The 22339-nt window shown below is 56.7% G+C and overlaps 1 protein-coding gene and 1 pseudogene across 1 annotated transcript in view; both read right to left on the bottom strand.

The window, feature by feature from the left end:
* LOC149875546 (tripartite motif-containing protein 6-like) overlaps window positions 1-22339 on the bottom strand; it is a 139532-nt gene that overhangs the window by 18873 nt on the left and 98320 nt on the right. The gene's annotated exons all lie outside the window — the stretch shown is intronic.
* LOC149875549 (major histocompatibility complex class I-related protein 1-like) lies at window positions 5668-9006 on the bottom strand (annotated as a pseudogene).

Here is a 22339-nt window from a genome sequence, read left to right as displayed (position 1 = left end):
CCTTATGTTGCACCATTGCAGTGCACCTTTCCTCTGCAACTCTGCTCTCCACTAGCTGTTCCCTTTAACACAGGTCCTAGTCTACAGCCGTGCAGACTGTTTTTAACTCAAGCTAAATGTATGTACTCAGGCGTGGAAACAGTGACTGAGGTGACTGTGAACTCAGGTGTGGACATAACACTGTCACGATCCTGAAGAAAGCTAGATTTTGGTTTCTGAACCTGAGAGATGTACAGTGAATTCTACTGACAACAGGACAAAAGAAACCACAACTTTTGATTAATTTTGCCGAGTTTCTTGTGTTTGTATAAGCAACAGGTAATCTAGCAAATTAATTCAAATTCCAGTAAAGTTATATTTGTGTTTGCCTCCATCTCAACCTGAATATGTGCTCTAGCCCTCTAGCATATTAGTAATACTTCCAGTTTCCTTTTCCCTGAAGAAAAAATGTGTTGTATTATGTGTCGTGATGCATCACGCCGTCTGCACCCTCTTCAAAGAAATCATAGAAAGAAGGACCAGAAGGGACCTGTAAAGTCATCAAATCCGGTCCCCTGCCGTGTGCCTGATTTAGTCTGAGCGCTGCTCTTCTTGCACCTTCCAGATGCCTTGATTTTCCTAGAGCAGAGCCCCTTGCTGTGGGACGGCAAATAGCGGGGGGTGAAATGAGAAAGGCCTTGGCTGCAGCCGGACAGGGGGAAGGGGTGGGATTTGGGTGCTGACTGCTGTAGGTTCGGACCACAGTTTCCTATTTATTAGAGGAGGGAGAGGCGAGATGCCCTCGCGATGGCTCTCCCCAGGCAGACGGGCAGGGCATGCACTGAACGGGGCAGTGCCTGGGCCAGGCCCGAGGGCCGCGGTGCTCAACCTTTTGTCCAGCTGAGCAGCTGGGGCCCTCTGCAGCTGTCCTGGGCTCTGGGGCCTGGCCTCAGCCCTGCCTGCTCCCCCCATGCAGGGTTGTGTCCTGGGGCCGTGCACCCATCCTGCCCCCTGCCCCGGGGCTCAGACGCTGCTCCACTGCTGCAAATCTCTGGGCTGAGGGAAGCAGGCACTTCAGCGAGTTGTAGCATAAGCGTGCATGCGGGTTGCGCTCACACGCGTGTGCAATGTTGGTTCCTCCCCTGGCCCGTGCGGAGGTCTCTGGGCCGGGCCCTCCAGCAGACTCGGGCAGGAGGCAGTTGAGGGCCCTCGGGCCAGGCGGACCCTCCATCACCCCATCCGGCCCCAGGGGGTCTCCACCGGATCTGCCCTCGCCGGGGCTTGTGCAGGCACCACACGATGCCGTTGCACGGGCCGGACTCAGCCACCGCAACGTGCCCCCATGTCGTGAGCCTGGGGGCCTGGTGTGGAGCTGGGATGGAGCGAGCGGCACGTGCCCCCCGCGGGGACAGCCCTGCCCCCACCACGGCCAGAGAGACTCCGCTCCGTGTGCAGCAGCTCTGAATAACATGAACTAGTGCTGTCACCCACCCGAGACACGGCACGGAATGGAGGCAGCCCCCCCATTGCCCCCACCCGCGGGCAGGTCGCGCTGGGCCTCTGCCGCCCCCCCTTCTCCCAGCAAACCCTGGGGCCAGCCCCAGCCCCCCCACTCTCCCCCCAGCCTCTTCAACCCCTGAAACCCCTGGGGTCTGGCCCCCCAGCCCCCCCTGCAGGCATTGGGGAAGGGCGGGAGCGGGCAGCGCCGTGCGTGGGGTGGGCCCAGTCCCGCCCAGGCAGCCCTTCTCCCCGCACCTCGGGCACAGTGGCCACCGCTACGGGGCACACTGGTGATGCATAAAGCGGTTCGTTTCTCTGGAGGCCACAAAAATCACAGACACACACTCATTAGATGGCACAAAAGGTGTATTTGCAAATAGGGTCAGAGCAGAGTCAAAAACTCAGATTACTCTGAACCAACAAAGGAATTTTGCAGGGAATATTTATCTTCTCCCTCCTGGGCACGTGTGCAGAAACAGGAACTCTTACAGCTCGCTTCCGTTTCATACAAGCCGTTCAAACCCCACCCCCTTTCAAGGCCACAGTCAGTTGAATTCCAGCTTCTGTAATCTGCATGAGAAAGGCTAGGGAGAAGCTGGGGGAGAGTCTGCGATTTAGCATAAGAAAAGCTGTGGCAAGGCTGGGCAAGGAAAAAAGTCCTTGGCAGTGTTTCTTTCTTATCGGGTGCAAGATGCAAATCCCAGGAGGGTACTGGGCCATAGTGGGGAATACTGGGAGCTACTGGGGGATCCTAAGAGGCACTGGGGTAATGGGGGATCCTGGGGGGTACTGGGTTGTATTGGGGGATACTGGAAGTACTGGGGGAGGCACTTGGGTAATACAGGGTCCTATGAGGATGCTGGGATGTACTGAGGGCTAGTGGGAGGCACTGTGGGTAATGGGAGATCCTGGGATGGTATTGGGAGATTTGGGGGAATACTGGGAGGTACTGGGGGATACTTGGACATACTTGGAGGTGGGGCACTAGGGGTAAAGGGGTATCCTGGGGAGATACTGGGAAGCACTCAGGTGGGGGGGATGACACTGGGGGCAATAGGGGATCCTGGGCAGCTACTGGCAGATACCGGGAATACTTGGAGTTACCGGAGGATCCTGGGAGGCGCAGTGCGGCATTGGGGAATCCTGGGAGCACACTGGAAGGCAGTGAGGGCTATTGGGACACTGGGGGCATACTGGGGGTAATAGGGGGTCCTGGGACATTAGTGGGAGGCACTGGGGGTAAGGGGAAGCCCTAGACGTGCACTGGGAGACACTGGGGAATGCTGGGAAGGGCTGAGGGTTTGGGGGACTCCGGGGAGGGTGGGGGGGGTACTGGGAGATCTGGGGAGGTACTGGGGTGCATTGGGAGGCACGGGGGTGCACTCCTCTCCTGCAGGGGAGCGGGGCGGCTGTTGGGCCGGGGGGTGGGGGCCCCGGACTCCGCTTGCTGTCCTGGCGCGGCCCCGCGTGCACTCCCGGGGCGGGGGGGCACTGTGAAGTGACGTCGCATCCAACCCCCGCGTGCAGACAGCGCTGGGCGGCCCGGACCCCGCGCTCCCCACGCTTCCCCGCGGTGTCCCACACGAGCTGCTCTGTGTGTCCTGCCCTTGCCCCGGGAAGGCCCCGCACAGCCCGCCGCGGCCGCCCCGCCGCTGGGGCAATGGGGTCTCGGAGAGACCGGGGGCCGCAGCCAGCAGCGCCCAGGGGCCAGCTCCGTTCCGGGACACACGTGTCCCACGGGAACCGCGCACGCGCCGCCTCTGATACCGGGGAGCCGCGCTGCACCCCGCTCTCCTCCCCCCGCCTCGCAGAGACCCGAGTCGTCCTGGGCGGACCCCCCCGAGAACCAGCCCAGCCCCTCCCGGCGACCCCCGACCCGCACCCCTGAAGCCGGGGTCCTGCAGAGGAGATGTCCCCGCTGCACCAGAGCCCCCCAGTCACAGCACGGACGCCGTAGCCTTTGGGGGGCGGTTGGCTCAGTGTGGGCTTGTCTAGGTGTGAAGACACGTGTTTCTCTAGAGCCCCTGCAATGCTAGACGTTACAGGCGACGGGTCTTGAGTGGTCAGACAGGCTGCTCGGAGGCAAACGGGCCGGCGCGTCGGGCTCAGAGAGCGGTAGTCGATGGCTCCATGTCTAGCTGGAAGCCGGTGCCAAAGGGAGTGCCCAGGGGTCGGTCCTGGAGCTGGGTTTCCAGGTGACACCGAGCGGGGGGAGTCGTGGGGGTGCTGGAGGTAGGGCTGGGATTCAGAGTGGCCTCGAGACATTGGAGGGTTGGGCCAGAAGAAACCCCATGAGGTTCAGCAAGGACAAGTGCAAAGTCCTGCGCTTCGGGCAGAGCAATCCCGTGCACCGGGACGGGCTGGGGGGGACGAGCTGGCGGCTGAGCAGGACCGGGGGGGCCGGGGGACAAGAGCTGAACGGGAGCCGGCGGTGCGCCCTCGCTGCCAAGAAGGCGACCGGCATCCCGGGCTGCTCCGGGGGCAGGGCACTGCCAGATCAAGCGATTCCTCCCCCCTGTTCAGCACTGGAGGGGCCGCATCTGAGGCCTGTGTCCAGCCGGGGTCCCCCCACTACAGACAGGACGCGACACACGGGAGAGTCCAGCGGAGAGGAATGCAAGTAGGTGGGAGCTGGGGGACAGGAGTGGCGAGGAGAGGCCGAGGGGCCTGGGCTGAGCCTGGAGAAGAGACGCCGGGGGGGCTGGATAGCAGCCGTCACCTCCCTGCGGGGGTTGCGGGGGGGTCGGGCCCGGCTGGTCTCCGGGGGCAGGTGACAGGACAAGGAGCGACGAGCGGGGAAAGCAGAAGGCAGCTCGGCGCGCCGGGGGAGGCCAGAGTGCCAGGCCCAGCCCCACGCCAGCCGTCCAAACTCGGGCAGCTTTCACGGTGAGCGATCGCAGCGCGGGCCAGAAGCTTGAACGCGCTCTTTGTTGCTGGATCGCGGCCAAAACCTACTTGTTAGGCAGCCCCCAGTGATTGAGGAGCACGTTCAACTGTTTGCCAGCTTTGGCTTCCAGCTACCCTTTGACTTAATGCCGCTGTGAACAACCTTTCCTTTCTGCCCCCAACAAATTGGGCGTTAGAGAGAGCAAGAAACACAAGTTTTAGCTGCCCCGTCTTAGAATTGGACGTGCCGGTTCAGGCCGCTTTGCATGCTGGGAGTTCCTGTCACTCAGCGGGCAGCAGTCGGGCAGGGATGGAGAGGACCAGTCTTTGAGCTGCCGAACCTTCAACATCTTCGCTGCGCTCGAGCAATGGCAAATGCTGTGCTGCCTTCCTAAGTATACAGGAACTTCCACAGCTTGGACAGAAGAGTCTCGATGCAGTCTCATGCCATAGCGAAGATCTTTTCTGCAGATTTTTGCCCATAGTTTGTGTTTTTTTAAAAAAAAAGAAAGAGATGACAGATGGGAAAACGACACCACCTCAGACCCTCTGAACAGAGTCAGACACCTCTGCCAGAAGGCCACACAGCCATCCAGGAGCTGCCTGGTGCCCCGCCTGCCCCCAGTATCCGCCCAGCCCAGCAGTCTCCCCGTGCCTGATGAAGGGCGATTGCACCCAGACACATGCAAAGAACTTCTTTCCAACTCTGCAGTTGCTGCAATAAAGGATCTCACCTGCGCTACGGCCTTTCCCCACGACCTCCGTGTATCCGAACCCACAAGGCCTCAACTTCCTCCTCCTCTGAGTTCGGGGCTGCGGGTCGGGAGCCGCAGCAGGACTCCCTGCCCCGAGGCAGCTTCCTGGGGCCAGCCCAGAGCCCAGCCCTTCACCCAGTGCCCTCCCCTGGGTCAGGTCCATGGCGCTGACACTCACTACAGCTCGGCAAGGCTTCCCTCTCCAGGGCTTCTCGCTCCAAGGCTGCAGGGGCTGGGAGAGAAGGAAGAAGGGGTTTGAGCTCCCTGAGCGCAGGGCCTGCTTCCCTGGCCCAGTCCCCCCATGCCCCACACCAGCACCTGCCAGCAAGAGCTGCAGACTTTTGGGGGGGTTTTTTTTTTAAAGAATTGGTTGTGTGTCCCAAGCCAAATCAACCAAATGAATTCCAAATCCGCGAGTGGTTCAACCACCACAGGTGGCCCTGCTACCCGCAGACCTCGTCCACCCCACCTGGAGCTTCAGGCACTTCCTACGTGAGGCCCAAGCCCGGAGGCGCGGGGTGCGGATGCCCCCGAGTTTGGCTTGCCCTCAGCCATGCGGCTGCAGGAGCAAGCTGGGCAGGACGGTGCTGGTGATGGGACTGCCCAGACAGGAGCGAGGCCCGGGGCTCTGCCCGGCCTCCCGGCACCACGCGGCACCTGCGGGAAGCCAGCGCGGGGCTGGGTGAGGGCGTCTGCCCGCGGGGCTGCTCTGCACAGAGCCGCACGGCCCTGGGGAGGGGAGAGGAGAGGAGGGGGCTGCTGTGTCCCTCTGCCCGCCTCCCTGCTGAGACAAGGCAGAAGTGTGTGACTGCATCTGCTTCCACAACTGGGAGCCACGACCCGGAAAGGAGCTGCCTGTGCAGCCCGGGGCCGTGGGCTCAGACCAGGACACCCCACCAGGGGGGGGGTGGGCTGTGGGGCACGGTCCATATGGAGCCACGAGCAGCCCTCGGGGCCCTCACCAAAGGCAGCCTTGCAGCGCTGGGGCTGGGTCTGTTTGCTGCTGCCCCGGGGGCACGAGGACCTGGGAGCCCAGAGCAGCCCGAGAAGCCCCCATGCCCCCAGGTCCCTGGCACGGCGGTGATGAGCCCTCCCCGCTCCCTGCCCCAAAGGCTTCACCCAGAGCCTCCTGCAGAAGAAAACAGCTGCAGCTGTCACAGCAACGACCAGCAGGACAACAGGAACAACAACGCCCACAACAGCACCACGCTGGACTCTGGAAGAGGGAAGGGGCCCGCGAGCACGGGGAACGCCCAGACCTGCCCCCAGCGCTGCACAGGCCCAGTGCCCCCTGCATCCTCCAGCTCCCCAACTCCTTGCCCGCTCGGCAGGGTCAGTCAGCCCCTCCCTCCCCGAGCACCACGTTTCCTCTCCCTCCCCGTGCGGGGTCACTCACCCGTCCTGCCCTTGTCCCAGGTCACGCTCAGGGCTGCACCCGGGATCTCATGCTCCACGCTGCAGGGGTAGCTCTGGCTGCTGCTCGGGTCGATGGCGATGGTGGCCCAGGTCTGCTAGGTCCCGTCTCTGCTAGGAAGGACCCCCGAGCGGCTTGTCTCCTGGGGCTGTGCTCCCCGTTCTTCAGCCACACGACAGCCACATCCCTGGGGTAGAAGCCATGCACCCAGCAGGACAGGGTGGCGCGTCCGTCCCGGGATGGCCTGTTGCTCACCTGTGCCACGGGACGCTCTGGGAGCGGGGAGACGCCCGTTAGAGCGACTGCCCTGCGGGACCCTCAGCACCACAGCCAGGAGCCGGGCTGGGCCCCGCACCGGGCCACACAACCTGGCTCCAGCGCCTGTTTCAGGGAGGAGCAGACAGCGTTGTGGCGGGAGCACGGGACAGGAGACACGGGGTCCCACACAACTGATCTCTGGTTCTCAGACACATGGCCAGGAGGCCTGACCAGGGCAGGGACGGGGGTACCGTGTCCCACAGCAGTGCTGGGGTCTCACCCAGCAGCAAGACCGAGATGCAGCGCTCGCCACGCCAGACACGGGGATGGGGTGGGTGTTCCCCAGGGGAAGGGGGTGCCCCGGTCAGTGGTGCCCTGGGCCACGACACCAGGACTCACTGCTCTGCAGTGCTCCCTCCCCGCGCTGCAGGTACTGCCGCAGCCACGTGACGCACGGCTCCTCCAAGTAGGATCTTGTATGCTGAAGAGCGGTCTCATCCTCATCCTACCTGCGCTGGGTGACCTGGGCCTGCGTTGTTTCTGCTACCCAGGTGCGCCTCCCCGGGTCGTAGCTGATGAAGTCTCCCCCGTCGTAGCCGCACTGCATGTGGCCTCCAGTGCTGCCGTCTTCGTGGAGCTCACAACCCGTACATGAGCTGGAGCGTGTGAGACCCTGAAACACAGATCCAGCCCTGGTCAGGGCACAGCCCCAGGGAGCAGGTGCCCCCCAGGGCTGCCAGGCTGGGCAGGGGCAGAGCCGACCCCACAGTGGGGGGGCAGCACGGGACAGCTCGGGGGCTCCGGTCACAGAGAACAAGGCTGAGGGGACATGACTGCGGCCCCTGCGCACCCTGGGGAGGAGGGTGGGAACAGCTCCTGGAGGGGAAGGGCACAGTCAGGGGAGGACGGGGCAGGTGAACTCGGCTGGGATGAGTCCAGGCTGGAAAGCCGAGCGGTGCTTCTCCGTGCAGGAGCAGCACGGCGCTGGGCAGCTTCCCTGTGAGTGGAGCCCGAGCCGTGGATGCTGCAGCTACCTGGAGCAGGGACCGGACTCTGCGGTCCCCAGAGGAGCCCCCAGGGCTGGGCCCTGTTCGGCTGAACCCCAGCCTGCACCCGTGGGTGATGGAGCCTCGTCCTTGCGTCCCACAGCTCCCCCCACACGGATGTTTGTGTCTGCACAGTCACTGCCCGCCACGGTGCTGATCCCGGCGTTCCCAGCTCCTCCTTGGGCCTCTGCATCTCCCCCTGCCTGCCTCCTTGTCTCCTCCTGTCCCTTTCTCTGCACCTGACAACCTGCCTCCCGTCCTTTCCTGACATCTAAGCTCCCATCCGGGTGCCCAAACCAGCTACGCTAGGGACCAGCAGCCCCCGCACTGCCATCCTGCCCCATCCCAGGACCCCTCTGACCCTGCAACCAGCCCGTCCTCCCCCAGCCGCGGTGGGAACACGGGCCAGGCAGGTCCCCCTGCATGGGCTGGGGACGGGCAGGGCCGGGGGCTCCAGGCAGACCCTGCAGCTGGCAGGGGGAGGGCAGGATCTGGCCCCTCGCCTGGGTTTCCCTGTGCTTGACATCATGTCTCTCCAGGGTGCCTGGGGAGGGGGAGCCCCTGCCCTGAGAGCACACGGGCCTGCCCCGGGCAGCGCAGGGACACATGGACCAGACACGAGACAACGCAACACCCACCCAGCTCCCGCCCCGAGCTGCTGATGGTGCCCCCTCCCCGTGCTCCCAAGTCCCCCTCAGGCCCAGGGTCCCCGTGGCCTCCTGCTCACACCTGCGTGCTCACACTCACCCCGGTCTGGTTGTAGCGATGCCGCGGGGCGACCAGCTTTAACTGTTCCCCCCCCGCCAGCGCTGCACGCTCCTGCTTTCCCCGCCCCGCAAGCGCGGTCCGACAGCGCACACATCAATGCCCCGCGCGGCTCCAGGCCCCGCGTCTCGCTGTCATAGCGGAGATTTTGCTGCTCGTCCACGCAGCCCCGGAAGAGAAGTGGGGCACGCCCAGGCCGGGTCCGGCACCCCCGTGCAAAGAAGCGGGAGAGGGGCCTGCGGGAGCGACGGTCACACCAGGCGCAGGCGCCGGGGCCTCGGGGTGGGGGTGTCCCCCCGCCTGCGCGGTGCGGGGCGCCGAGGTCCGCACGACGCGGGGAAGCGGCGCCTTGAAGGATGTGGCGAGCGCTGCGCGTCCGGCTGCGTCCTGCGGGCGTTTCCATTGGCGTGACCCCCACCCATGTCCGCGTGGGCCGGGGTCCCTGGCACCGCTCGGCTCGGCTCGGCCTCCCTGGTCTCCCCGCATTGTCCCCACGTACTCACCGTGTGTTTAACTGGTGCAGGGCTCTTTTCCACCCCCCCAGAAGGGCTGAGAAATGATGGTTGAAGGGAAACTGGTTTTAGGAACTGAGGGATTTACTGGTGGAGGTGGGTGTGTGCCGGTCTGGATAGGAGCCTGGTTTAATGATTGGCAGTGGATGTGGGCGACTGGTTTTATTAGGGCTGTATCGATAAAGATTTTGGGGCCGATACGGATGGCCGATACCAAAGTGGGCAATAAGGATCTGCTGGCTGGTCTGCAGCCCGGCAGCTTGGACCGCAGTGTCTGGCTGATCAGTGTTGGGGGAAGGTGTCTGGGGGGCAGATGGAGTTGGGGGGAGGGGGGCAGGGGCAGGGGCAGGGGCAGGCACTGCCCAGCCAGGGCAGGACAGGGTGCGGCTCATCCACAGGGCACAGTGGAGGGGGCGGCTTCTGTGCTGTATGCATCCCCGGGGGAGAGGCTGGGGGTATGTGCCCCCCAGATCTGTGCATGGGGCAAGGGCAGGCTGGGGGCAGAGCTGGGGGCTGTGTCAGCCTTTTTCTGGTGGGGGGGGGCTGGGGTGGGGCTGTGCTTGGGGCAGGCGCTGGTAGCACCGGGACAGGGGTGTATGGATGGGGCTGCAGCCACCCGAAATCTGCCGTAGCCCCCTTATACCCCGCCCCCCCGCAGCGCTGCTACCCGTCCCACCCCTCCTACTCTGAGCCAGCCCGGGCCCAGCCCTGCCCCCAGGAAGAGACCAGCACAGCCCCAGCCTGCCCCCGCCCCGTGTACAGACTGGGGGCACATGCCCCCCATGCCTCTCCTGGGGGTGCGTATCTCCCCCTCGTGCCTCCCGGATGAGGCACTCGCGGCTCCGTTCTGTGCTGCACCGTGCCCCGCCTGGGCAGTGCCTGCCCCCGGTCCTGCTCCTGCCCCAGCCCTGGTCCCCCCCTCACGCTGGGGGCCTCGATCTGCTCCCCCCAGCACACCCGTTCCTCACCCCGTGCGGGTTACAGAAGAGACCGAGTCCTGCGCCGTGCTCCCTATGAGCAAACCCAGTGCGCCCTGCTGTGATCTGATGCCACGAATCCCGTCCAGGGGAAGGCGTAGCCGCTCGTGTTGCTGGTCCTCTGCAAAGATGTCAGAGATTTCCAACCTCCAGCAATATTTCTGCACGGACAACCAGGGGCTTTTAGCTGACCATGCCTTTGTGGCACATGTAAAGGCCGTTTCCTTCAGCCAGGATGGTGATGATAAGCATCCTGTTTAATTCAGTTTCCAGCCATCAGGCAGAGTTTCCTTGTGCCTGAAGAAGGGTGTTTGTGCCACAAAGCTGGCAATGAACAATTTTTCCAGCTTTTTATTTCGTGTAATAGGAGATATCACACCTGCCCAAGGAACCGGGCCTGCACACGTCCTCAGCCCAACACGGCTGCAGCCAACCCCCCTCTCCAGCCGTGGCGCTCAGGAGAAAAGCTGCCGGAGGAGAGAAGTCAGAGCAGCCCCGCGTGGCCGTGACTCGGTCGGCTGTCAGCTGTGGGGCAGATGGAGATGAGGATCGATTCGATTGCTTCTGTTCGGGGCAATCTGGATTTATTCTAGCAGCTCAATCGTTTGCCGTCGCGCTGGCTGCGCGGCTGTTACTGCCGAACTTTACTGGTGCCGACGCCTTCCGGAGCCGAAGCGCAGGAAGGGCTTGCTAGCAATGAGGGGGATTAAACATGGGCACAGAGAGGTTGTGAAGTCTGTTTGGGGAGGGGTCGCCGTGGAGGTCACACAGACATTTGTGGGGCACGGTTCCCACTGGTCTGATCCTGCCCTGAGCAGGAGATAGACGAACTGACCTCCCGCGTCCCTTTTAGCCTCTTTTTCCTACAAGTCTGTGACTAGCTCCAAGTTCGCAGCTGCCCTGTGCATGCATCGGTGTGTTGACTCTGAATCCTAACGAGGGCAGCTCATATCAACATGGTTAACTGGTTGACCCTTGATCTTCCTTGCAGACGTCAAACCAGCCGGCTTCTCCCACAGTCCGGAGTTGGCTTTTCCAGGCACCCCAGGTGTTTCACTCCAGCGCTCTCCCAGACATGTTTGCAATGCAGCCGTGTCCTCCGTGCACAATTTGGCAGCTGTTTCTAAATCGATAATTATGGGGCACAGTACAATTACCTTTTATATATCTAATTAAAGCACACAATGGATGCTGCATCATTCATTGCAAAATTTAATTCAGTAATCCCTTTCAGACATTTTTTTTTAAATTTATCCTAACTGAGTATGAACTCTGAAGCATTTTTCCTCTTCTTAAATCCATGGAAGAAATCCCAGCCTTCTGCTGCAAACATTTACCCTGGAGCACACAGAGGAACAACTACAAAACACACTTTTTTGTTGCCATGTGCACATTTGAAACCGTTCTTGGCAGCTTTGCTCCAGACCCAGGATTTGGCCATGTCAGGATTCAAGAATAGAGACTCGCTGTTCAAAGACAATGCCTTCCCCTGCTCTGTGCACCGAATGGGGAAGTCTGCCCAAGTTGGGTTTTTTTTATCATTTCACATGTGTCTTCTCAAGTGCAGGTGGTTACCTTAGTCCGTGTTGACTCTTCTACGGGGTCTGTGCCAGGGAAATGCCTAATCGTGGACCACTACAGACAGAAAAGATGTGCTCGTTGTAGGTCTCGTCCGCTCTCAATGCGGTCGTGCTCCACATACGAGTGCAACACCTGTACGCTGTTATATTCTCCTGTCAGGTCTTCTTCCAAGTGGTCTGAACTTTAAAACAAGAAAACAATCCCACCCTGCACCCTCCCAGGAGACATTGTGCACTCTGCTCCCATTGCACAGGTTTCCCTCTGAATGCAGCGTGGTTCCTGGAGCTCCTTGGGGAAGGCAGTATTGCATCTGCATGGCGTGTAACTCAGTTGTGGCAGCAAAGTACAGAGAAAGTACAGAAATGTGCGCTTCATGTCAGTATTTTGTGTAGCACAAGGAGAATTTGGGGGGAAGCCTTTAAAAGAGTGGTGTTCAAATGAGCCTGTCCTGTGTAAAGCACGCTCCCTTTAATGTTGCTTTTCCTGTCTTTATTTCTAATCCTGTGCTCATTTTAATTCATGTACTCCCTTTCTCTTTAATCACGCTCTTTCCCATTCTCCTCACAGAACAAGCAAGAGCAACAAATCCAGTTTTTAAGTATTGGTGTGTAACGTATGAGCAATGGTACACACCTCCTCCTCCTCCCCTCCACACCTGCCTTGTCTTTTTTGGTGGAAAGCTCCTGGGGGCTTTCCCCTGCATCCAGACAGCCCCGAGGTTCAGGGCTGTGTGCTGAGCGGTGCCTTCAGGCTACTGGAAACGGTGCCCATGAGAAGCAGACCTGTGTGGCTGTCCCTTGAGAGATTTAAGTTTTATACTGAGTATTTACCTGAATTTTACCACTCTTCCAAATATGACTCTAATTCCAATGATTTGGTTTTTTCCAAATTTAGGATGTAGGCAGTGAATGATGCCAGGAAGGGAGCTTACATTGTCTACATGGAGAATAAAAATTAAGATTTCTAAGGGCAAGTCAGTCCCCAGCACCGTAGTCAGGTATAGAAAATCCAGATCTTGAAGGACATTCTCCATGGCCTGTTAGGTTAAATCTCAGTATAGTAGCTGAGAGCACAGGATTAATTACTTTTGTTTTAATTGTAAGTTAGACGTAGGCATTGCTAACATCCCTCCTGGCGTGGCTAGTAATGCTGGTGGAGAAGGGAGCGCGGTGTCTCTGCTGGCAACCGTTCGAACGCGGGGGCTGTTCGTTGTCACAGGGAGAGCGGACGGGGACAAGGTCGCATGATGCTGGAAATGAGCCCAAATCCTCGAGATGCCTTGGAGTACGGGGACCAAGTTCAAGTGACCAATTTCAAGACAAACATAGCCACGGAGGAGTAGATCTCTTCAGGCGTGACATTAAGGTTTAGCTTCTCTCCACTGGCGAACTTTGTTTGTCGATATTTGTTATTTCTCTTCTAATGATTGATTTTAAATGCACGTGTCAACGATGGGCTTAGGGAGAGGGAGAGCTGTTGTCCTCCCAACGCCTGGTCCAATGCTTGCGGCGTTACATGAGCTCGGTTGCTGCACAGAGGTCCCTTAGGAAAGCGGTGGCCCAATCCAGATGCACACGCTTTAGTCTTTGCACCACAAACTCACTTCTCATCTCCCCCAAGTATTCTGGTGTCGGTATTGTCTGTGATTACAAAGGCAACGTGTGCATCGGCAGTTCATACAAACCGCTCATTTGTCTTTCGAGTGGGGAGCGGGCATTTCCCCACTTACTGCCCCAAACCTCCAGGCCTCAGCTCACAAGAGACACGTCCCAGGCACCCCCGCCGTGTGTCTGCTCTAGGGGTCTCCACCAGAGGACCTGCACTGGGACAGGGACACCCCATGTACACTGGCCCTGGGACACAACTGGCAGAGGGGCCGTCTGCCCCCAGAGTACTGTTAGAAATGGAGTGTTGTTAGAACTGCACAGTTTGCATCTCGTACCTGATAAGCAAAAAAAACACTGCCAAGGACCTTTCTTTCTTAGCTAGCATTGTTAGTTTTTTTCTTATGCTAAATCACTCCCTCCCCCACACTCTTTCAGCCTCCCCCTGGTCCTTCTCATGCAGATTACAGAAGCTGGAATTCAACTGACCGTGTCCTTGAAAGTGGGGGGGATTTCAACTCCTGGTGACCTAGAGAACTTTCTGAGCATGCGCAATTAGCTGATGCATATTCACCTATCCACCCCGCATACTTAAATAGTTAATTATAATATACATGCGATGGATAAAGTAACGTGATCACATGCAGGTTTGTATGAACCGTAAATAAGCTGTAAGAGTTCCTGTTTCTGCACACGTGCCCAGGAAGAAAGGGATAAAATGCCAGCTGAGAATTTCCTCAGGGGCGCGGAGTAATCTGAGTCCTTTGACTCTGCTCCGACCCTATTTGCAAATACACCTTTTGTGCTGCTAATAAGTGTGTGTCTGAGATTCTTTTCGCAAGCCTCCAAAGAAACGAACCGCTTTTTGCATCAATTTGGTGCCCAACGTGGGGCCTCTCTGGACTACCCCGAAATTCAGCTACAAAATCGTCTCCGGCACCACAGGGACTGCACACCGAGCCGACTTTTTGGGCTCGCCCGGGGGTTTGAGGCATGATTCGGGATATTCGGGAAGTTAAAGGCTCCTGTGCAAATTTTTAGTTTCTGAGGATGCCAGACACACACACGCCGGCATTTTGATCGAGATCTCTGGGGTATCTGAGTGAGTATATGAATTCCCTTGCCCAATTTGGTCTGGATCCAGGAATAAAGACGCGTTCTATTTGGTTTAATACCGGGAAACTTTTGGCCTGGTATATAAGAGCCGTCTGTAACCAGGATCTTTTGGTATTTGGTGTGCGTTGGGCGCACTCTTGTGGGCAATGGGTGCGGGTCGCTCCTGTGTAGAAAACTCTGATACGCCCTTAAGATGTATGTTATGGAACTTTAGTAAATTTGCAAAGCAGGCAGATTATGGAGTGAAGATGAAAAAGGGTGATTTAATTAAGTTTTGTCAACTCGAGTGGCCAACATTTGGGGTCCACTGGACCCCGAAAAGATCCTTTGTAGTAAAAGAAGTGATAGCTATCCATGAAATAGTTATGCAGAACAGATATTGGAATCAATTTCCTTATATTGATTGTTGGTTGTGGGTGGTTCAAAATCAGCCACCTTGGATTAAGAAATGCTTAGTAAAGTCTCATGTGATGGTTGTTAAAGGAAAGACTCGAGGAGGACCGCCTGTACTCCCTGAGTCTAATGAGGGGGGGATTCTGAATTGGCTGAGTATCGGACCCGCTCTCCGGTCGCCCTGTCAAGTAGCGAGAATGACTCAGACACCTCCTCGGGATCCAGTCCCTCTGCACCACTGCTCCCTCCCTCAGGGAGACCACCACCGGCGTATCAAAACATACCTAATGATTCAGAGCGTGAGCCTCAGCCAAGTGCCCCATCTGAATCAGGGAATAAGGGCTATTATTTGCGCAAGACTGTAGAATCACAGCCGGGGCTGAACTGCCCGATGCGAGAGTTTATCGGAGAGGGGGGCAATGCAAGTTTTGTCTACACCCCATTTAGTACTTCAGATTTATTTAACTGGAAGAATCAGAGCCCCTCTTTTCGTGAAGACCCTGAAAAGATGAGGGACCTGTTTTGAACTATTGGGCAAACTCATCGACCCACTTGGGCTGATGTCCAGATGCTGCTCCAAACCCTCCTGACCCCAGAGGAAAGGAGATTAGTTTTGGGGACGGCAGAGCACATTGCAGCAGCCAGGGTAGAAGCGGAGGGAGCTGCTGGTCGTACCTTGTGTGATACCTGCCCTGTTGAGGAACCAAGATGGGATAATCATACTGCAGAAAGAAGAGAGCTGAGTGCACGGTATCTGGGGTTTATAGTGGAAGCAATGGGAAAGGCAGTGCCTCGGGTTACTAATCTGTCTAAGTTGTATGAAGTGAGACAGGGAAGAGAAGAGGATCCCTCAGCTTTCCTCGGGAGGCTGTAGGAGGCGTTCCGCAGGTTTTCGGACCTAGATCCAGAAGCCCCAGATAATCAACGCATGGTAAATCTTATGTTTATTGGTCAATCCGCTGCTGATATCCGTAAGAAGTTACAGAAAACTGAGGGAGGTTCTGGGAAACCGATTTCAGAGCTAGTGGAAATTGCATATAAGGTATATGGGAATCGTGAGCAAGTGCAGGAGCGCAAGGAGGATAAAAAGGCTCAGTGACAGATGGCAGCGCTGGCAGCTGCTAGAACTGGAGGTAACCCTGGAAAGGCTGGGATGCAGAAAGGGAAAGGAGAAAGAGTGGGAGCAGACGTTTGTGCTTATTGCAGGGAGAAAGGACACTGGAAGAGGGAATGCCCAAAGTTGAAGGAGAAGAGAGAGGGGGAACCAAGAGGTCACCTCATGCGGGCAGAAGACAAGGGTGAGGACACAGAATGAAGGGGACAGGGATCTAAGACCACTACCCTTCGGGTTGGAGCCCGAGAAGTTCCCATGGTAACCATTAGGGTTGGTGGCAAAAACTTTGAAGCCTTGGTGGATACTGGGGGCTACATTTTCAATGATTCCAGAAACCCCCCCTGTGCAGGAACTAGTGAACAGCATGTACTTGTGGAAGGGATTGAGGGAACACAAACCCGACTCCCTGTTTGTAAACCACTCCTCACCAAAGTGGGGGACCATTTGCTTGAGCACTCCTTTGTATATTCTCCAAGGTGCCCGGTTGCACTCCTTGGGCGGGACCTACTCACAAAATTGCAAACTGAGATATTTTTCAGAGACAACCAGATGGTGGTCCAGCTACATGTCAAGCAGAGCTCGAACTATCAGATGGCTCTCCTGGAGGACTGACGCCCTGTAGTAAGTTCTGAAGATCACATGACTGGAGTAGACCCTTCGGTATGGGCTGATGGAACCCCTGCGCGAGCTAAGTCGGTCTCCCCGGTAAGGATCATACTCAAGGATGGGGAGGGGCCCATTTGGGTAAAGCAGTACCCACTCAGCCGAGCGGCCAGAGCTGGACTCAAGCAGTAAATAGAGAAATACAAGAAGTGCGGATGGCTAGTGGAAGGGTCCTCACCATATAATACCCCCATTCTTGGAATGCCGAAGGCAGATGGGGTCTCATACAGACTGGTCCAAGACCTGCGAGGAGTAAATAAGAAAGTCCTTTCAGACCATCCTGTAGTCCCAAACCCTCACATGATTTTGACACAAGTACCGGGGGAAGCTGAAATATTTTCAGTGCTAGATTTGAAAGATGCTTTCTTCTCCATTCCCCTTCACCAAGCGAGTCAAAAATTGTTTGCTTTTGAATGGGAGGATCCAGATACTTTCCATAAAGCCTAACTCATGTGGACAGTTCTTCCACAAGGATTCATAGCAGCCCCCCATATTTTCGGACTTGCCCTTCAGAAGGACTTGGAGGAGTGGAAGGGATCATACCCTGCAGTGACTCTCCTCCAGTATGTGGATGACCTGCTCGTTGCAAGCCCAAACTTGCAGCTCTGCGAGGAATCCACCAGGTCACTGCTAAACACTCTGGGGGGAAAAGGATATAAAGTCTCTAGAGAGAAAGCCCAAATATGTCATCCTCAAGTTACATTTTTGGGATATAAGCTCTCAAAAGGAGTCAGAGCCTTGAGTGCAGATCGCATACAGGCAATCCAAGGTCTAACCCCACCTAAGTCACCCAAGGAGCTGCGGGCATTCCTAGGGCTAACTGGGTTCTGTCGACTATGGATACCGGATTATGGTGGGAAGGCTAGACCACTGTATGACTCCCTGACTAAGGAGAGTCTCACTAAATGGAAATGGAATAAAGAAATGCAGCATGCCTTTGATCTGCTTAAGGCAGCATTAACTCAGCCCCCTGCCCTGGCCATCCCAAATAGTAAAAAGCCATACCGACTGTATGTTCATGAGAATCGAGGGGTTGCATCGGGGTGCTGACACAGCCATCGGGCTCGACCTGGAGACCCGTGGAATAGTACTCCAAGGTTCTAGATCCAGTTGCACTTGGATGGCCAGCCTGTCTTCGGGCTGTGGCAGCCACAGCAGTGGTTGTTGAAGAAGCCCAGAAGATAGTCATGGGTGCGGATATGGAAATACACACCCCTCATGGAGTTCCCCAGATTCTAGGGACTGAGGGAGGAAAGTTTCTCAACCCCTCCAGACAATCACGGTATGAGATATTTTTGCTCTCTACTCCAGGACTTACTTTGAAACATACTACAGCCTTGAACCCTGCAACCTTGCTGCCAGAACCAGGGAAACCAACGCATGACTGCCTTGAGGTCCTGAATCAAACCACACAGGTGGGACCTGATCTTGCTGAGGACCCATTTGAAGACCCAGATGCTGAATACTTCGTAGACGGCTCCAGCTCTGTCATCGATGGAAAAAGACGAACAGGATGTGCAGAGGTAACCTTGAATAAGGTAGTATGGAGGGAGTCATTGCCGAGCTCCTGGTCGGCACAGGCCGAGGAATTCACTGCGCTCACCCGAGCATTACAGCTGGGGACAGGCCAGGGGGTTAATATATACACTGACTCTCGCTATGCTTTTTCTACGGTCCATGTGCATGGACTATTGTGGAAAGAAAGGGGTTTCATTACGGCCTCTGGGAATAAAATTGCTAATGGCCCCCAGATTATCAAGCTACTAGAGGCACTCCACCAGCCTAAAGAGGTAGCAGTCATTCATGTGCGGGCCCATGGGAAGGCTGCTGAGGAAAAGCATAAGCTTGGAAATGGAAAGGCTGATGCGGCAGCAAAGGAAGCCGCATTTATTGGTGGAGAAGCAGAGGAAGTATCCAGGCAGGCCTTGTCCCATGCCATATGGCCATACGTTCAGGATTTAGTCCCACAGTATTCCCCTGAAGAAGATAAATTTGCACAGAAAGCTTGTGCAAAAAAGAACTCCCAGGGGTGGTGGATAGTACCGGGAGGAAAGGTCATGATACCCAGGCCATTGCTTCGGGAGGTGCTGCAACAGCTCCATGCAAGAACCCATATGGGAGGCTTGGCCATGGGTGATCTAGTGATCCGCCAAGCAGTAGCCCCAGGGCTATATGTAGAAGCTCAGCGCATTGCTACCAGGTGCATCACATGCCAGAAAGTAAACCCTCGAAGGAAACCCCCTGTGCCAATGGGAGGTAGACCCCGGGCAGCGTACCCTGGAGAGGCACGGCAGATTGATTTTGCCGAGCTCCCACGGTCCAGACATCATGGGTTTTTACTTGTCATGGTAGACCAGCTCTCTGGTTGGGTCGAGGCCTGGCCCACCAGGACTGCCACGGCGGCTACAGTAGTGAAGTATTTGTTGCAGGAGATCATTCCCCGGTATTCTCTGCCTGAGTCCATCGAGTCGGATCAAGGACAACACTTTGTGGGAAAGGTGGTTCAAGAAGTCGCATAAGCTCTCAAGATCACTTGGAAACTACACACACCATGGAGACCACAGAGTTCAGGACAAGTGGAATGCATGAATAGGACCTTAAAGACTCTACTCACCAAAGTCTGTATTGAAACACGCCTTAAGTGGCCTCAAGCATTGCCGCTAGCTCTTACTTGCATTCGAAACACTCCCCGACGGGGCCTCAAATTGACCCCATATGAAATTATGTTTGGCAAACCGCCTTGAGTCTTACCCCCTGGGATGCGAGAAAATGTAACTTTTGAATTAAGTAATAGTGAGCTTCATATGTATGTTATTGCTTTGCAGTCTGTCTTGTCTTCTCTTCACAGGTATGCAGCCTCCTTTCAGCGTCTGCCTTTAGACGTACCGGTACATGACTTCTCCCCGGGAGACTGGGTCTTGGTGCAGCGGTGGAAAAAGGAACCTTTGACTGAGAGGTGGAGTGGCCCTTTCCAGGTACTTCTAACAACCCACACCGCTGGAAAGATTGCTGGCCATGACCGTTGGATACACCATACCCGTGTGAAACGACATCCACGAGCGTCAGAGGACATCAACTCCCAAGACGAACTCACTCCGGAAGCTGAGTCGTCCTCGGAACAAGAAGCCAGCAAGTGGAGCTGTGAACCTACTGGTGATCTCCAAGTGCGCCTGAGACAGCTTAATCAAAGTTCAGAAAATTAGACAAGGAAGTAAAAAGGGAAAAGTTTAGGCTGTATTTGATCTCAAGAAAGGGAGAATATGGTGGGAATCTTAATATGCCTTGTTGTTATCTGTGTAGTGAGAGAAGCAGGATGGAGCAGCCCTAGCTGCCAGCCTATATCCCCGCTTCCCCCAGTTGCTCCCCCAGGGACAAATTTGTATGTTGACATGATGGAAAGAATTGCACGTACTTTCAATCTTACCAACTGCTGGGCCTGTGGGGGGGCTCCGAGAAGCCGGAGAACAGTGGCCTTGGAGGGCTTTTCCTTTGGCCCCAAAATGGTTGGGAAGTGATAAGGCGGATGTTAAGAGTACTGGTCAAGAATGGGGAGCAGAAAGCATCTTGAGGGGGGAATATTGTTAGAAATGCACAGTAAATGGAATATTGTTAGAATATGATTAGAAATGGAGTGTTGTTAGAACTGCACAGTTTGCACCTTGTACTGTGACCTGATGTCTGTGTGGTGTACAGTGGGTTGTGCAGACACGAGAAGGAAAAGTTCAGAGAGATGAAGGCTTCTTGTAAGGCCCTGCAATTTGAGAGGGCTGGAGCTGAGCGAGAAGAGTCTCATCACGTCCATTCCCCCAGTTTTTAAAGGTGCATTTAATAATAAAGAGTCAATAATATATTAATAATATATTAATAAAAGTCTAATATAATAAAGGGCTTAATCTGTGTGTCTAGCTGTCTGTCCATAAAGCTTTTGCTTAAGTGTGCCCGCACCACTGAGAAAGGGTTTCCATATATCTGGGTTTTCCCATATGTGTCCCCACCCTCCTTAAGCCCTCTGATCTCCCTCCAGGTGGGCTATCTGGGCTTTCCCTTTGCTGTGGGCTGGGAGCAGGGAGGGGGCCATCGGAGGCAGTGGGGGGCACACACAGACCGGTCTGCAGCTGTAGAGGTGGCAGACCCGTGCGGCGCTCCCTGCTGCCTGTGCCCCCTCTCCCAGCCCCCGAGCAAAGCAGCAATGCAGACGTGGTCAGGGCAGGGGGAGCGGGGGCTGCAGCTGCGGTAGGGTGTGGGGGGGGATGGTGGCCTGTTCTCCCGGTGGGGAAAGGGGTGGGGGCAGCGGGGACCTCCATGGCCAGGTGACTGCACAAGGGCCGGTGCCTGTGCTGGGAGGGGCTGAGTGGCCAGGAGGGAAGGGGGGAAGGGGCGAGGGAGGGAAGGGGCCCTGGCCAGGCTGCCTGCCGGGCACTGCAGCCACAGCCCAGGGTGGTGGATGCCACTAGCCTCCCCTCCTCTCCCCTCAGCCCATGCTGGGGCCAGACATGCTCCTCCGCCACCTGCATGAATCGAAGCCACCGCACGCCGGCCTGGTCAGGACGGGGACAGCTGCGGCCCCTCTGGCAGGGCTGGTGGGGCAGGGGGCTGTGGGGTGGGAGTGAGGGGCATCAGGTGGGATGGGACTGTGGGCTGGCAGTGCAGGGGGCTGCAGGTCAGGAGTGAGGGGCACCATCATGGCCCGGGGGGTAGGGTACTGCAGTTTAGTGAGTGAGGGGCACCGGCAGGGCTGGGTTCAGTGGGGTGGGAGTGAGGGGCAGCAGCAAGTCTGGGGGGGCTGTGGCTTGGCTGTGGGGACAACAGAATGGGCAGAGGCAGGCCACGCTTCGGGACCGGCCATGTAATCACTCCTTTGAAGTCCATCATTCGTGTTGGGCAATTGGTTAGTATTCCACCATATTTTAATAATATATATTTCTATAATTTATTTCCCTCTCATTTTCTCACACCTTCTTTCCCTGGCAGTGAATTATGATTGCATTATTGAACTGATAAAAAAGCACCTTTGATCTTGTGGTGTGAGTTGGCCACATTTACCACTGAACTCACCAGCTGGAAGCCAGGAAAGGCATGGACCGTGAACCTTAGACCCAGAAGGAATAAAGGCAGAGAAGTTTAATCAAAAACTCACTCATCAATCCAAGGCCTGTTACTCCCTGCGTACTTGTTGGTAGGTGAACTGCTCAGCAGTGCCTTTGCCCAGAAACAGAAAGGGAGACAGAGGAGAAAGCTGTGTTGTGAGCTGTCAGTGAGCCCACGAACATGGAGCAAGGTCCTTTACATCTACGTTGTGGTTAGGGCACACACGGGGGCCGTCACCATGCCGAGCCAGGTACCGTGGGGGAGGACCTGACACCAAGTTCACACTCTAGCTTTCCTTGCAGTAATGGGACTGCAAAAGGTTCCCTCCTTCTCTGCGCACCTGCTGCCTCCGAGTGCACGGCGGGTGTGAGACCCCTGAGCTCGGTGTGACCCCGTGGCTGGCTTGTCCAGCTCCAGAAAGCTGCTCTCTGTCTAGCGCAGGGGTCAGCAATGTTTTTTGCCCAGAGTGCCAGAAACATCCATGTGAGGGAGCGGGCCCTAGGGGCGGCCGTGAAACTCCCTAGCGCCCCTCACCGTCACGTTAGGGCGAACGTCGCACCCTCAGAATCTCACCCGCCACGACTTTGATGGTTAATATATAGTATGGAGGCTGCCTGTTTCCCTGGTGGACGGTATCGTTGTTCCTGTCTCTGCTCCCCAATGGGGTGTCTATCTATGCCCTGCCTTA

The sequence above is a fragment of the Crocodylus siamensis genome, chromosome 1 (genome assembly GCF_052110815.1).
Source record: "Crocodylus siamensis isolate JL-2025a chromosome 1, ASM5211081v1, whole genome shotgun sequence".
Classification (NCBI taxonomy): Eukaryota; Metazoa; Chordata; order Crocodylia; family Crocodylidae; genus Crocodylus; species Crocodylus siamensis.
This window is presented reverse-complemented; position numbering and strand designations above follow the sequence as displayed.